The sequence below is a fragment of the Trachymyrmex septentrionalis genome, unplaced genomic scaffold (assembly GCF_001594115.1).
Source record: "Trachymyrmex septentrionalis isolate Tsep2-gDNA-1 unplaced genomic scaffold, Tsep1.0 scaffold98, whole genome shotgun sequence".
In the NCBI taxonomy this organism is placed as follows: domain Eukaryota; kingdom Metazoa; phylum Arthropoda; class Insecta; order Hymenoptera; family Formicidae; genus Trachymyrmex; species Trachymyrmex septentrionalis.
Window position 1 is genome coordinate 480,701 of NW_017306171.1, and position 5,716 is coordinate 486,416.

The window sequence follows — 5,716 nt, forward strand, 5'->3', positions numbered from 1 at the left end:
ACAGGTGTATCTCTTTTTGCCAAAATCCAGATTTAAATCGTCATACGGATAAAATTCTAAATTTAGATATACTTCCACGTTACTCAAATTACAATCGTCGAACACGCTAACATCTCGTGACATAACATTCTTTCGACCGATCTGCAGAACAAGGATAATATATCGCGGCTTCTCAAGTTGAGTCACCGTTTTGACAGAATGCTTTATCGTATTCTGTAACACAATACTCGTACAGATCCCACGAGCGAAAACTCATGCTCAGACAACGACCGTTTTCCAATGCTCGCAATATTGATAATTTATTGATCTCGTTTAAAGCAACGTGAGGCATTCGCCACTGGAATTTCAATATAATAAGAATAATTCAATCTCAGGCTCCGTCACAAGATTTCTCACCAAGTAATTGTAATCGTTGCGCGCTCATATCAAAATCAAATCGAGCGTTAACGACCACGCATTTGTAATTTTCGCGATATCCCAACAGAGTGTTGAGCAGCGCGCAAAAATTAAAGTATCCTTCTTCCGTGTCGGACCTAGACATTCCATCCTGCGTTCAGGACAATCAAAGCTTTGTCGTACGTTATTGACACATAGTTTTTCACTGATAATTCCAACGTTTCTGTTGCAGTCAATCTTCACACCGTTGAGTTCATATCGAATTTCATCAAACATGATCGCAATTATTTCCAAGCGTCGACATCTGATCATTTTCTTCTTCACCATCAATTTTCCTTCGATATAGAGAAAACTGTCGCACGGCAATGTGTACAAATCCTGCTGCTGTATGGGTATCCGTATTTCGTCGCTATGTCCAAACGTTGTTTTGGCATACGGATTGTACGTATAAGTCTCAATCTTGACGATGCGGTCATCAAAGATCAGCTCACTAGTAATATTCAGTAGTAATATATTAGCTATTTTTCGTACGATGAAACCCAACGACTTTAAGAATGCAACGTTGGACGCAGTGAGCTTCTTTCCAGATAGTCTTTCCAATAAAAGGTATATCTCTTGTCCGTTTCGATTGTTCGTTCAACACAAGCATATCACGTTAGCACCGCCGCACAACCTGATCTCTTCTTTGCGAAAATCAAGCAATTGACCTTCTTGGTCCACCACGCAAATCGTCAGATCCGTAATGCTCCGTACAATGATCGGAAGGTAAATGATCTGCGTCGGCCTTTCCGATATCTTACTATCACGGCGACACGCTTGGCGAAAATTCGTGTATCGTGTGCGCGCACACATGTTATTGCTGTACACATCCGCGGTCACGTTGCAATACGTATGATATTCACGTTGATAATATTTATTAGCACGTTTGACTCTGCCACTGTCGCGGTTTCCAGCACGCGATTGGACGAAAATCCCAGCAGCGAACCAATGTTGTGAGGTTTTGCAAAATTTACCCGATAGGAGAATTTGATCTCACTTCTCATCGTATTGTTGTTTGGCGCGAATAATCAGCGGAATCTCTTTATTCTCCTTCACTCTCCCTTTGCATCGTGAGAACGTAAAATTTCACGCTTCAGATACCGCTCTAAATCACGCAGGTCGTATGATCCTTTGGGAATGACAATTTCCTCGTTGCCATAGTAAAACTTGTTGTTTGTTGAATTTACATTTGCTAGAAAATAGTGCATATCGAAGTTAGGCCGAGCTCATAATCGCCATAACCCAAACCTATCGTTGAAAAGTAGCTCATGGCGAGGATGCTATTCTTGTCGGTCAGCGTAAACGTCAGCGACATACTTCTAACGAGAATTGAGTTAAACAGCGCAATGTCGGTACTTAAATTGCTTGTCAACCGTAGAAATTGTAGACGAAGTTGCTCGCAATTGCTCTGACTGTAACGTTGATGAGACGTGCGATTGTACTCAATTACACTGTTTGCCAGATACCGTTCAAATTTCTTCAGCGGTCGAAAATTGCCAAAACTGTTAAAATATATGACGCGATTCCCTCTTTTCGCATACATTACCCAATGCATACTGGGTCTCTCGACACTGTCCAGATTTACGATGCCGCTCTCGTTTTGATGTACTCCTTTGATCGGTAATGTAATACGCATAAAAATGCCTCTAAAATACGAAATGCGCATACGGTTTGCAAGTTGTTGCAGTTGCACATCGGTTACTCCCCTCGGCATTTTTAACGTTTCATCGACGTTTTTTTTCTATGCGCGATACCTTGTCTGCGCTTGTAGGGAGCGAAATAAACGCCGCGGTCTTTCATGATTATGACGTTCGCGATTATGACGTTGTAGTTCTTCCAGCTGAAGCTGCGCCTCTTTGTTATCCTTTACTGTCTTGACTCCCGCCGCGCCACCGTCCAATGAACCGAGACTGCCGAGCAGCGGTAGAACAGGCAGGATGTCGCCGTATTTTACTGTCGAAAGTATCCGTTTGTTCTTCTATTTCCTTGTTTTTAAACTCATACCAACTTTCGTTTTGGCCTTCATAACTGCTTAAACTATTGTGGCTACAGCACTCTCTCTGATCGTCGAATCACTCGAATGCATTTTCGCGCCTTTTCGGCGAGTACATTGTCATCCGCGTATCGTTCAGCGAGATCGTTGCTGTGTGAATACGCTATGTCGTGCTCGCAACACACAGCATCCAATAAATTAATTCCTTGATCATCTCTAACCAATCGCTTCTCCAATCGCGTTCCCGGACCGCAAAATTGATATCCCAGAATATATAGTCCGCAACATTGTTTTCAGTATTTTGTGGAAAAAAAATATGCGGTTAGTGCGTCAGTCGTGGGAGATCAAAGTGACAAATCTTGACGGCAAAGTGCAAACCGATAAAGAGACGCTTAAGCATCGCGACATGCTACCGGCCTCTATACGCGCTATCGTCTGCGGACCGTCAAATTACGACAAGATGAACTTATTGATAAGCCTGTTGGAAAGTCCGCACGGCGTACGATTCGAGAACATGTATGTGTATTCGAAATCGCGGCAACAGCCGAAATATCGATACTTTGCGAATTTGTTAGCATTGAGGAAATCGATTATTTTACATTCTCCAACAACAGCGACATCATTCCACCGAGCGAAGCGCTTCCGAATTCTATCTTTATCTTTGACGACGTGGCATGCGATCAGTAGGACGCGATAAAAGAGTACTTTGCAATGGGATGACATGCGGACGTCGACTACTTCTCTGTCAGACGTATGCAAAAATACCACCTTATACGCGATAATGCAAATTTGTTGATCCTGATCAAACAGGATGTTACCAATCTGAAACGCGTGTACAACGATCACGTAAATACCGATATATTCTATGAGGATTTCTGCGATTTATGAAAATGTTGGCAGCAAAAGTATGGATTTCTAGTGACTGACAAGGAGTGTGCTTACCGATAGGCGATGCAGAAAAGGATTTAATGACTTTGCAATACCATGTTGTGATCATTTGATCTTGATACGTTGACATAGCTAATTGCAAAGATCATGATAGGATAGTTAAGGAAATTGCGAAAACGAGCGATTTGATTCGCAAAAAGTACCGCGCTTTGAAGACTGTTAAAATGGAGGAGAATATTGCATTGAAGAGACACTTCAAACCTATTATCGACCCGCTGAAATAGATTGTTGAAAACACTGTCGAATCCTCCAAGGATCCTATGATTGAAATATTCTTTTCGGGAGAAGACGAGAAGTCAAAATCCAAAAGAAAACGACCGAGTGCTTTATACGACAATCCTATATAGGCTTCCACGCCTGTGAAATCAATTTTGAGGCAATTGAAAACCGTACCGTCCACTTGGAACGAAGTGTCTGAAATAATACAACCGCGTGATTTATCATATGACCACGCTTCCATTGTCAAAAAAATTTTTGAGGTTGCCGATGAACCACTCGTAACATCTATTCGACATATGCTTCAAACATTCGATGGGTAAAAAAGACTACATGCAAACTATGGTCTGTTGGGATACAAATATCTAAAAGCGGTCCTGAGCGATAAGAAAACTGTCAACATAGACGTTGTGTATGAAGTTTATTTCAACGACAAGGTGACAAACGTATCACCTTGCACAAAAACGACGATATAGTTATAAAGGGGAAAAGATATAAACACCAGGTTTGTACTAATTAACTTTTATTAAGTTTCCGAACGAAAGTATCTGTAAGGATGATGACTTACAGATCTATAGGAACATTCTGCTGACGACAAATGTTCATCGGCGCGGTCATAGCTCGAGTAATCAAGTAATGGGTAGTAAGGGACACAAGTATAAGAACATAGTAGCGTCATTGGTATCGGGTAAAAAAGCTGGAACAGGAATAAACAAAAGAGTGAATTTACGCGTACGATGACGATAAACAATAACAAGATTGACTATATTTACAAAATAATGTGCAGGTTTTAACTTGAAAACGAACTTGAAAAGATGATTTGAGAAGTGCATCGTGCCGAATAATTATCCACAATGTATGAGAAACGTCTGCTAGTTGAATTGCACGCTCCGGCAAAAAGAAATTTTCCGCGAAGACACGTCACAGTACACGGATACGATGACCTATGGCAAGCGGTCAAGATGTGTTCTTATTCGCGATTCAACAGAGGTTACTACTACATTCTCACCATTATTGACATGCTGAGTAAGCACGCATTGGCCGAGCCTCTCAATGCCAAGAGCGGAAACGAGGTGACAAAGGCAATCGTAAAGATAATTCTCGACGATAGAAGATGTCCGAGAAATTTGCATACTAACAGAAGAAAGAAATTTTACAACTCGGATATGCAAAAACTCTTGAAGAAACATAACATCAACCATTATTTTACGTATTCCGTAAGGCCTCGGTCATCGAACGATTCAACCATACATTGAAGAACGACATGTAGAAACAATTTACGCACAATGGAAATTACAAATGGATCGACATCCTGCCGCGTCTCGTATCAAATCACAACGCGCACAAGCATCGAATTATTGGTATGCATCCCGTCGACGTTACCCCCGCGATCGCCGACAGGCTCTTAACCACTGTTTACATTCGCATAAAGATTGCCGTTCCCGCGCGATACAAAATAGGTGATTCGATATGCGTGAGCAAATTCAAGACAGTCTTTGACAAAAGTTACATGCCGAATTGGAGCACGGAAGTGTTTAAACTTATCAAAGTGCGACAAACTAATCCAGTGGCGTATCTTTTGAAAGATTCTCGAGGAGCCTATTGCTGGAGGATTGTACGAATATGAATTGCATAGCGTCGCGAACTCCGACGTGCATCTCGTCGAAAAGATATTGTGCAAGTGGGAGAACGAGATTTACATGAAATGGTTAAGATTTGACAATTCACACAATTCGTGGATAAAAACAATGTGTTGTAAAACTTATATTTATTATAAAAATATAAATATTATACGTATTATAAATCATATATTATACATATTGTATATACATATTATACGTACTATTATATATTATACATATTATACATACTATATTACACATATTATACATGTTATATACATATTAAACATACTATACGAGGTCTGGCTATTAAATAACGAGACTGCGCGCGCAGAAGGCGTCCTAGAGGGGTAGGGTGGGAAACGAATGCAGCGTTGGATAGCTGGAAGTGTCTACTATTCCAGTACGAAAACACGTTTTTGTCGCAGTAGTAGTATTTTTTCTATAGAGGTTAGAAACGAACTTGTTTTTTTCTCGTGCCGATAACAATGTGTGACGAAAA